Source organism: Pholcus phalangioides, unplaced genomic scaffold (assembly GCF_987345545.1).
Source record: "Pholcus phalangioides strain wild (caught in Gottingen) unplaced genomic scaffold, Ppha-v1.0 ptg000002l_1, whole genome shotgun sequence".
Taxonomy (NCBI): Eukaryota; Metazoa; Arthropoda; class Arachnida; order Araneae; family Pholcidae; genus Pholcus; species Pholcus phalangioides.
The window spans coordinates 15294857-15307131 of record NW_028301595.1 but is presented as its reverse complement, the minus strand read 5'-3'; the positions used below and the strand labels follow the sequence as shown (position 1 = coordinate 15307131).

Here is a 12275-nt window from a genome sequence, read left to right as displayed (position 1 = left end):
TTCCTCACTCATCAGCGGCAAAAAGGAAAAAATTCAAGCATGTGCAATGTGCTGCAAACCTTGCCTTCTTAGCTTTATTGGTTCACGTGCAAAAAATAATAGTCAAATACTTTTCGAACAAACCTTGTAATTCCCCCTCTTACTACAGTGAAAATCCTATACAACAATATAGTGGAACCTCTGGATAATGAACACGTGGGACAAGGTTTTATCCACTAACAAGAAGTGTGTCTGTTAATATATAGCGAAATATGTTGATACATTGTTTCACACACTTCAAAAGTGTCTGTTGGTGGGAAATGTCCGTTGTGGAGATTTCAAAAACCCAGGTTGCCATGGACAGAACAAATTTTAAACAGCCAAACATTTTTTATTTTTAGAAAAATTTGTCGGGCGTGGTAGCTCAGGTCGATAAGATACTCACCTGAAGTATCAAAGAATGTTTAGAGGTGTCGTGAGTTCGATACCCGGTTCGTCCTTGTCAGAAAACTTTCCTGACACAGGTTCCACAGAAAGGGCGACATGACTGCAAAAAAAATTGTTACTGCAGGGAGTCCCACATGGGGTTAGTGCACCAATCTCTTGCTGAGTATAAAAACAAGCCTGCTGTTTGAAATCTTCAATAAATTGTAGGTCCCAGTCTAATTAACCCTCATGTGCAGAAAATGACAGTGGTGTGACGAAAATGATAAAATGGAAATGTTTTCTTTAATTAGGACATAGCATACCCTATCATGTTGGTAGATATCTCGCTGTTTATGCAAAATGTCATATATGTCAAAATTTTTAAATATTTTTTAATACCACTTAAAAGCATCTTCACATGTTTTTGTGTTCTGTGAGAATGTCATATTTCTGACAAAGAGAGAGACCGATATGACATTTTTACATAACAAGGATAGACATGTAAAGATGCTTTTAAGTGCTGCTTAACAAATTTAGATTTCGTCACATGATATTTTGCACAAACAGGGACAATATGATGGTATAACTTCCAAAAAATATTAGCATTCTCAGACTAATTTAGCAACCACACATAAGAAATTAATACCAATTTCTTTGTGGCCACGGTGGTCTGGGATTTGTCTCATTCTGTTGGTAGATATGTGACTATAATTTCAGATGATTTTATTTTGTCACTCCAAACTTTTAACTTCCAAATTAGTAAGTGATTGAAGAAAACTTGTTGTCCCAATAGCACCATCACAGGCTGCAAACTCGAAAAATTGAACCTCACAGCTTTAAAATTAATCATGCTCTCGGGTTGGCATGGCAGCTAAAAAAATTGGCATTGCAGCCTAAAATTTTCTATGTGTGATGACTAAATTAGAGTGAGAACAGTATAAAATTTTTGGAATTTATGTAAATTTTTAAACAACATAGAAGAAATGTCATCAAGGTGTGGAAAACCCTTAAAAAAATTGTTTCTCTCTAAAAAAAAATGCTTGTGTCCAAGAAATTTAGCCGGCGCTTAATTTTTCTTGTCAAACCCTCTTTGAGAACAAATTTTTTTCCTCATGTTCAAATTTCAGAAAGTATATAACAGTTCAAGTGAAATTGTATCTAATAACCGTTTCACACATAATTCTGGGCTATAACATTGGAATATAAAGAAAACTGGGTATTACATTGAATTGCTGTGCTAAACCTTTATAATACATTTTTTGTAGAAGATACATTCTCTGATAATTTCTGCCATCAAGTAGTATTGAGGGACCAGAACGAGGTTTGACTGTTTTCATTTTTTTTTAGGATATTTTCCCAAAATAATGCCGTTGTAACCCCCTCCCTCATGATTTTTTGGTGACGATATCCCTTTCTATGTCGTAGACATGCTGACATAAATCTTCCCCCCCCCAAAATTCCCACTTGTGTTGATACAGTAAGTATGTATACAAAATATACTAAGCACCAATATATACTGATTTTTCATTTGACCTAGGATAAGAGGTTTCGCAGCCTGTGGACTGTACACAAATTTTGCTGTCCTTTATTTATTTCACTCCAATATTTTTGATCACTCGTTCCTAAATTTTTCACCCTGGGATGTTAACCTGCTCGTCTCCCCCTCTGGAAATATGCTTCTGTCCCTAAGTGTCAATCTTTTTTGATCACTCCATGTGCTTAGACACTCTAATGGGTTACTCTTTTTTGTTCCTCATTCACTAGGCTACTCTTTTGGTCACTCTCATGTTTCAACACCCTTTTGGTTGTTTTTTTTTATATTCTTTGCTGTCTTAAGTAACTCACGTGTGATTTCATACTCCTATACTCTCACACACTCTATTGGTCACTCTTTTTAGTCACTCATTGACCTAGCTCCTTGCTTACTAGTTCACTCTTTTTGGTTGTTTATTGATCTGGTTCCTCTTTCTCTAGGTCACTCATACCCTTACATCCTTTCTATATCACTTTTTTTTATCACTCATGCGCTTGCACTATCTCTAGGTCAATCTTTCGATTGCTCACGTGCTTGTGAATCTTCTGAGTCATTCTTTCGGTGGCTCATTGACCTGTCTTTTGCTCTGCAGGCATATTTATGATTTTACCGCTCTTCTTCTACTCTAATTTTCTTAACCACTAATTCTTGAAATTGGTCACCCTGGGATTAAAGCCCACTTATCCCCCACCCCTGTAAATATGCCTCTGCCTGGGATTCGCCAAGCCCTGAATTAATCCAGCTATTTTCAAGAGCTGGTGATATCTTTTTTTTACCCTGTAAAAAAATTATCCCTCCAAAGTTATTATTTGGAGTAGCACTGAATCCAGAATAATTCAAGGTTTGAAGCTATTTTCTTTTATCAATAAACAATGTTTTGAATCATATGGCCCCTTTCAGCATTCCATGTGAGGAATCTTATCAGAGATCTTTAACAATTGATTGGATATTTTATCTTCTCTCTCTCTCACACACATATTCCCATATCTGTGTGGTCATTATCTATAACTTTGATATTTATTGATTGAATGATTGACAAGGTTATATAGATAAAGAAATTGCTGGCGATAGAGTATTATCTGAATTCAAGCCATCATTTTCGGTTTGGTTTGATAGAAGATTAGCTTTTCTCAAGTCTGATTTTACTGATAGTTGTTATTCACTTTTGTTTTGCCCAATAGCTCTCACACAATTAGGAAAGCTTTATAGCTCCATATTAACACTGTAATGATTAGGGACGAGATATCTTGGTCTAACTCAAATGGAAGAAATACGTTCCAGCTCTCTCCCTGTTTTTTTTTTCACTTTTATCATCATTGCAAAGCTTCATTGTAACCTCATGAATGGAATTTTTTTTCCCCCATCGTCCCAAACTCCTGGTTAGTGATCCCCTTCCACGCGCGTGTGTAATGTCTCTTTCTACTATATATATATATACGAAAAATGTGGTTGATCACGAAAGAGAAATCTGCACGCTTTTTTTTCTCCCTCCTGTTTCTAACGTGAACAAAAAAACCAGTTTTTCATATACATCGCTGATACAGTAGTCTCGAAATTTTGAGTTTCTGCAGATAACCCGAAGCACTGAAAACTTTTGAATTTCCATCTTGAAACCCTCTCTATTTTTTTTTCCACTAAGAACCCTACTATTTTTTCCTAGGACTAGGCAACACCCAGCCCTATTTTTCAAACATGGCATCTACTATATCTTATTCAAGAATAAAAATACAGTAAGTATGCTAGTACTGCTTTTGCTTGTCTTTTTCTTTAAAAGTAAAATCAGTATTCTGAATATTGTTCAGCGGTGGTTAAAAAATCGAATAGAATGCTTGGATATATGCTTATATAATTTCCGGGGATTAGTTCGTCCTGGACTGGAGTATGATGCTGGGCTATGGAGACCATACCTACAGAGAGACGTTGACTTGGTCGAGGGTGTGCAGAGAAGAGCCATGCATGTTCTTGATGGCACAGGGCTTAAGCTATAAAAAGATTTGATTTTTTGAAAATGTTTACATTGGTAGAGCGCAGATGTTGGGGGAATGTGATTGAGATGTTTTAAAATTTTCAACAGGGGGGATAAAATGCACCATGAGTTATTAATACATTGTCAATCAACTGCTTCGACAAGGGGACACCAGTATCGATTCATAAGAGAAACTTCTAGGTTGTGGTGTCGCAGGGAGTTTTTCTCCAATAGGGTTGTGAATAAATGAAATAGCTCACCTTCAGGGGTCGTGAATTCTAACACAACACGTTTAAAAAGAGATGATAAACATATTGTGATAAATCGAGAAGCTATCGATGCTTTGATGAGACAACCATAATTTTTTATGGGCAGTATGTATATTTACATTTCATCATAACTGTTTTTTGTTTGCTCTTATTGGGTTGCTATATTTGTGATATAGTTCAGATATGTATTCGACATCCATATTTTTTATGGGCATCTTTTTTCAGCCATCTCGTTAGGCATTTGTCTGGCCTTTGTATTTGTATTACATTTAAAGCATTTCTTATTTATTTTCAGATAATTCAAGTTTTCAATAATCTGAGAGGACCTTGGTCCCATTCACCTTGGATTATGGGGATTCTACACCACAAAATTCGTTGCAAAAAGCCTGTTGCTTGAAGTGGTCAATATATCTGATGTATGATCACTTTTTCGGGAGCTTTCCTATGATCAATTACAATATAACCACTCTATCTTGAGAAAGATATCTTAAAAAAAGATCAAATTGATACAGATGGGTTATATATACGTGGATGATGATCAATCATTGAGAAAAAACTAGCCAATCCTTATGAGAGATTGTTTTAATGAAAAAATATTTCTGCTCAAATTTACAAGTATGAATAGGAATGCCATCGAAAGTGGTCTAAGTCAGCATTCTTCAAGCTTTTCACATCTGTGGATGAATCTTCTCTATCGTTCCAATTTTAGTATATGTACTGCCAAAGCGAGTACAAAAAGTGATGCCAACAGCATGCTGTGTTCCCAGGTGGGCACCCTCCCAAGTACTAACTGCGCCCAATGCTGCTTAACTTTGGTGATCAGGCGAGAACCAGTGTTTTCAGCATGGTATGACCATTGGCACATCTGCGGACCAGTGAAGGTAGTTGAACAGTTTCACAGACCGGTGAAATTTGGAATTAATTTATGGACTGGGCAGAAATGGAAGAAATAATTTGTGGACCGTCAAAAAATAAATAACTGGGTGAAATAATTTAATGACCAAAAAAGTAATTAAATAAGAGAAGTAATTTGAGGACTGGAAAAAATTTGTTGGAAGAAATTATTTAAATATACAGTTGAATTGCGTTTTAACAAATTCTGTTATAGCGAAAATCTCATTTCAATGAACACTTTTCCAATCTTCTAGATAGGAATAACCTGGAATTCCTTTATAATGAAATTTTGTTATAACAAAGGATATAATATACAGTTAATGGGAGAAATAATTTGCATTCCTGCTGATGGCCAAGACAGAAATATGAACCAATTTAGAGACAGCATAATATTTATTAAATCTAAAATTACATTTAACAGCTTTATGAATTGGGCAAAATGTCCAGCGGACCAGCAGGAAATTCCCACGGACCTGTAGTTGAAGATCCCTAACCTGGATCATATGTCAATTGCCGATGACCGTCCCAAAAAAGACCAGTACCAAATATTCCCGGCTTTTAATTACCTCAAATGCATAACTAAATGGAAGCATTTTTTCACTGTCTCAAAGCGTTTGCTTTAAAAACATCTCTATCTTGGAGGTCAAATCACAATGATAGTGAAAACACACACAAACTATTGGTCTCATAAACTATACTTTCTTTACGATTAGAAAGAAAACTGAAAAAAAAGAAGAAAAGTTGTGAAGATAGAAGACATCATTGTAACGATGGATATTGTTATTGTCACTCGTATCAGCATGGTATTGTTAAAATGGAGGGAATACAAATCACGTTGGTGCTAACATTGAACAAAACAGGGGGGGGGGGGGCAGATCAAAAATTGCAGTGCCACCCGACCCAAAAGAAATCACAGGTCCTTGTGATCATGAGTAAATGTTTGTTTCAAGTTGAGAAATAGAAACTTGATGTGCTTCCAAATTAAAAAAAAAAGGAATATTTTACAAATATATATCTCGTATATCCTTCAGTTTACAAAATATATTTGTAAACTGAAGTGAGGAGAGGTGAGGGTGTTATCTCTTCCATTCAGAAATAAAGAAAATAGGATGCAAACAATAGTCCATTCTAATTCCTATGGCAAATCACCTCTCGCCTCTCCCAAAAGAAAAACAAAACCGGATGGGGTAAAAGGACTTCTATGGTTTGAATTGGACTTGCGCGGCTCAGAGAAAGGTAAAAAAATGTCTTTGTTTGATACAAACTGAAAGTGTCTGCTGCAACCTCCACAAAGCTGACTGGAAGTACTGCTGAGTTTTGGCATCAGCATTAAAAAATCCTCCCCAAACAAAGCTATAAAAGCTTTGCAAGTAAATTTAATAAAAGATAACATTTTTAGCCAATGAAAATCTTACCATGCTCCAGACTAAAGCCACAAAGCAATAAAACTGATCAGACAGTGGAAGAATTTGTTGTAAGTGAAGGGAGACGGATCAGTATCTATTCTGTTTTTGGTATTTTTTTTAGCAGTTTCGTTTCAGTTGGGAAAAATTCTTGTGGTGGGTGGGGTTTTTTGGTGAGTCTAGTGGCACCACCTGTTGTCATAGACTTGGAAGTCTGGGGGGGCAAGATGATGATGATGGAAATAATTCATATTTGCATATATACATTAGATCAGTCGATTCCACCTTTGAAGGTCCCCCCCCCCCCCGTATCTCTGCCCATGACTGTTGGGGAAATTCGGAAAAGCAGCACAACAAAGGTGCATGCAGGTGTCCTCCTTGGACTTATGGTTGGGTGGTTCCACAGAACCTAGCACTGTGACTAGACGTCTATTGTACTCTAGGTCTCTCTCTTTTCTGTAATAAGCTCCAAGAGACAGATTTTGACTGTTCGCAGAGTTATGTGAATCCTTCAAACACTTTGGTGTACTCGTAATGTGTACTGTACTGATATAAATGTTATATAATCTAATTAAAAAATCCAGTTTATTGCAATGAGCCTGGATGGGCCTCATCACTTTGCTCCGCACCCAGTTTTGATTTATTTAATAAGAATAAGACCCAGTCTTATAATTAATGTTTGCTTCAAAAAATGCATTAGGGTTTGTTTTCACAGGTGATGTCTCTTTTGTTTTCTTCAAAAATTTGCGAGTTCATGATCAAATTTTCTTGAATTCATCCTCTGATTTCTTTAATTTAGCAAATTTGATGTATCGAAAGGTGGGCTTGATAAAGTTTTCAAGCTCTTTCTATGTACTCATTTATTTCTGTGCACAAAGGGTTTTTGAATGTTGGGAACAATTTTTCTGGTTGCTATACCGATATGAATCTTAGGAAAGAAAAATTAGCTGTCTCCTCCAGGAAGCTAACTTTTCTTTCCTAAGGGAAACAAAATTCTTCAACATATTAAGGGCAGAAGAAAAAAACAGTCCTTGAATAGTTTGTTTACAATAATATCAAAAAAGTGGGGAGATAAGTCATTCCTGCGCCTATTTTTCCTTTTGTATTTCATCAAGAATTAAACTAAGGATGAATTATCACACATGCTCCCCCTAAACATCAATCTGAGTTATTTCTAACGAGGAGGGCACAGAAAAAAAGTCACATTTTCCACCAGCACCTCTTCCTATTCTTATGCTTTCCAAACATACATACGGGATATGCAACGACTTCATTTGCCTATTTCCACTCCCAGTTGAATAACAGACTATGGTCATCTATAAAGAAGCGGGGTGTGTCCGGTCATCAAAGGTCATTTATGAAGGGAACATATTTTCTGGATATTATTACAAGGTGAACTTGGAAAGAAAAGTCGTCTGGTCTCTGTTGGGATTTGAACCCAGGCCCTCTTACAAACCAGACAAGCATGTTACCATCTACACATCACCCAAAAAAACTGTCTATCTCTCTACGGTCATCTTTCTCTGACTGGAGACTTATTTAACTAAAGCGTACTGAAAAATCACTTCCATCACAACAAATCATGCTAAGAAAACCTTTCTGATTATCAAAAAGATATCAACGAATCCATAAAGCCATGCAATTGAGAATTTTAATTGTTCGGTGATTTTGTGAGCTGGTTTATAAAAACTGCTCTCAACATTTTGCCCCGGGACGTTTCAACCATGGTACATTTTGTCTGCCTTGACCGTATGAGTGATCAAGTTAGTTGGACATTTACTTCCCCCCCCCCCCAGACATTTCGCCTGCCCTGGCCATATGGGTGAGCAACTAAGTGAGTTGGGCATTCAGCCCCAAATATTCCACACCCCACATTTCGTCCCTATGTATATTATGTCACTCAACTTGGTCACTAACTCTCATATGCTCATACAGCGAGTTACACACTAATTTATTTACCTAATCATTTGGTCACTCGTACATTCAGGGCAGGCTAAATGTCAGGTGCAAAATTTCCGGGGACGAAACATCCCAGGGTTAAATTTATGGATCCCATGTGAGCTCGCATTATAATGGACTTTTACTGTATTATAATTTAAGTATAAATGTCAAAAATATTTATTTCTATTTTATAATTTAATGCATTAGTCATAGCAAAAGACATGCAAAATGTTTGTTTGGATGATTTTAACTGAGGCTTATTTTTGGGATATGGCTTATACACTATGTGCATACTGAAAAATCAAGCTGAAGCTCAGTTTTCGTTAGGTCTTATTTTCAGGAAAGCACAGTATTTTACTCTCAAATAAGTCTGGCACTTTTTTAGGTTTTCTTATAAAGAGTTCAAACACCTTTGGGCTAATTAGAAAAGTTGCAATTGTTTGATTAAACAGCCTCGTTTCATCCAGGCTTATTGCAATAAGTCAAATTTTTATTAGCCTACATCAGCGTTTCTCAACCTTTCTGAATCCGAGGACCAGTAAAATATCTAAGACAATTCAAAGGACCTCTAACTTGCAGCACAAGTAGCATGACAGAACACAATACCATGTGTTCTGTATTTTACGGGACATTCCTGTATTTTTGTCTATTCTGGTTTCATACAATTGTCCCGTTTTTTTTCAATAAAGCTTATTCTCAAATTTGTTTTCTTTACTTAAATTGGTGAATGAATATAACTTCCATAACATATAAATTATACTATGATAGTTCTGACTAAAAATATAAATACTCATCTTAGATCTTATATATTTTATGTTCAACGTTTTTTCCCCGTGAACTACATTTCAAAATTCACTGTCAGTCCCAGTACAGTCCTTCATTTTTCAACGATTCATAATTTTCTCACCGATTTCAGCAATAATTGGTAATTTTTGCCAACTTATGGCAGCAGTTTTGGTGATAATTGACACTGTTCCGTATTTTACCATATTTCAGATCAGTTTCCTATAATGAAAATCGTCCCCGGTAATGATGAATATTTTTGTGTGTTTCCATGAAATTCATTTTAGTTTGCTGCGATTCGCTGCAGTCTTTTATTTCCTGACTCTTCAGGCAATTTTAGAAAATCTGTCATAAATTACATTTTTTGGTTACGATTTACTTCATATTTAATGTAGCAATTTCCTGTATTTCCTTCGGTTAGATATAGTTACCCTAACTATGAAGGTCTAATTTTTATTTGAACCCATAATAATGTTACTAATATTAAAAAAATCAAGTCTGCCTGCCGGTAAGTATGCCCACTTGTACCATTGTCACTGGCCTACATCATACATGTATAACGCTGTGATCTGTGACAATCATTAACAATAAAAATCATTAAGAAAAGGCAATGAAGCTTTTAATATAATTTTCAAATATAAGCACATACATATAATTTTATACACAAGTGCAAAAAAAAACCAAAAAAAAGATAAAACTATACAAAAAAAATAATAAAACTGACGATAAGGAAAAAAATTTACAGTTTTGTGTCATAATCAATGAAGTGCCAAACAAGGGGTAACGAGAAATATAACTTGATATGCTCCATCTTCTTTTTCATACATTGCGAACAACACTTCTCTCACTGCATAACATCAGACGTATTACAAGAACTTAACCATGCGATAAGCAACAACTTTGATAAAATTTCGCCAATAATTGTGTGAATTGTAGGATGTTATATACAGATATATAATTTTAAGGTGAAGTGTTCCAGAAGAAAGAAAAAGTTAAAATTTCATGTTATGAGATAGCATCACCGAAATGCTCAATAACAAATATATTTGTGGTTTTTTATGACATGTGGCTCCACCAATGTAATTACATATAATTCAATTCTCGAATCATTCGCTTTAAAATGTTATACTTATATATTCGTAGAGAAAATAGATCTGCGGGCAACAAGATATTAGAATTATGAGCAACAAAAAACATTCTCGGTTGATACCATCATATATTTTTCAATCTTTTTTTTGCTTAGCAACATTTTTCAATAAAAATGTTCTCAAACAGATACCACAGTTAATCATAAACAAACAACATTAAATCAAGAATATGGAATCGCGGGTTAAAATCATTTGTATAATAGTATTTCAAACACAGCCAACATTTTTACATTCATCGTGAATACTTACACTCGATATATTTATTCACATATAGAACAGTGAACAGTTCATTTGGACTTGATAAAAATTTCATGAAAATCAAACAGCCATTAATACTGCACCATATTTGAGCAATCGTCAGTGGATTCATCACACTTACGGAAGAAAATCCTCTAACTAAACACCTTTGGCAAAATAAATGGATATGATGCAACACACGACTTAAAACAATGAGAAAATGATTCTTTTACAAATTATTAAAAGTCCCCACCAAGAGAATCATTTCCCACTGGAGTTCATAAATGCAGCACCTCCAAATAGCACCAAGAAAAAAAATTAAAGGGAAATAAGCATTCGCAGAAGTTTTTTTTTTTAAAAATTTGTGTATTTTTTGATTAAATTCTCATTCTAATTCAAAACAGACACTAAATATATAAAAATTACTGCAGTACCTGAATACGGTGAAAGTTTCGCCTATACAAAATGGATGTCATAAGACAAAAAGTGCTTGATCATTTACTACTGTAATAGGAAAGATGCGTGAGCCAAGTCTGCTTTTAAACAGCGTTTAACTACTTTCATAAATCAATAAAAACATTTCATGATCCCTTTATAAATTTCCCAACTTCTTACGAGTATTGTATCTCGATACATATCACATCATATACACATTTTGCCCATGATGCCAACAGTTTTTGCTTCCACTTATTATTAAGACTGGCTTCAATGATATTTTCTAAGTAGAAACATTCATACAATACCTGCAATTAGTACCTTGTAGGTGAAACCCTGCTTTCGAATTTGATCCAAAAAATTTCTTACATCATCGTCTCTTCTACAGCTTTGCTGTATTGTATAGCACTTACCACATCATATATATAAAATTTACAATTAGATATTAGCGCCCTTCATCAATTCTCTTTCATTTGTAACGGAGTGTATTGATTCAACCATGTACAGTGGTGCCCCAACATACAAACTGAAAACTTTTTCATAAAAATGGTCAGGGGCTATGAAACTGAACCAACACCCCATTCTCAGATAATATTGTAAACTATGTTATCATAAGCAATTCTGCCCAGAATATGCTGTACTGCACCGTTTCGATTGATTTTTAAATAAGTATTAATATTCCAGAGGTGTTGGAATGAATTGGCACGATCATCATTGTTCTATGAGAGAAAGTTCGGTTTTTTTCATAATATAGTAAGACCTCTGTATAATGTCATAACTTTTAATGTTACTAAGTCTATGATGCCACTTTTTATAAGTCCCTGCCAATATAATTAATGGACTGGGATTACTCATTATTAAGTCATGCTGCTTCTGGATATTTTCTATTCAGTCCCCTAGTGGTGACGTTACACAGAGGTCTGGCTGTGTGTAAGCAGGCATGTAGCCAGAAATTTCGTTTGGGGGGAGGGGACCAAAGTGGTAAAACAATAGATTTGGCCATCTGTTTCCCTTTTTTCAGTCATTTTCTAGCATTTCGGGGGGGGGGGGGCAGATCTCCAAGTCCCCCTCGCTACAGCCTTGTGTATAAATAACTTTTAGGAAAAAAAATCACTCTTGTATGTTGAAGCACCACTGAATATATTGGGGGATCTTCAACCTTTCAGACTCGCAGGCCAAATTGAAACTTCCCAATGGCCACCAACTTGTGTAATTTAGTTGATTTAAACAGGAACAAAAATAATTGAAAACTTTTATTTA

The 12275-nt window shown here is 35.3% G+C and overlaps 1 pseudogene; it reads right to left on the bottom strand.

The window, feature by feature from the left end:
* Nucleotides 1–4916: 4916 nt before the first annotated feature.
* LOC149089458 (5S ribosomal RNA) lies at nt 4917–5035 on the bottom strand (annotated as a pseudogene).
* Between the last annotated feature and the right edge of the window lie 7240 nt (nt 5036–12275).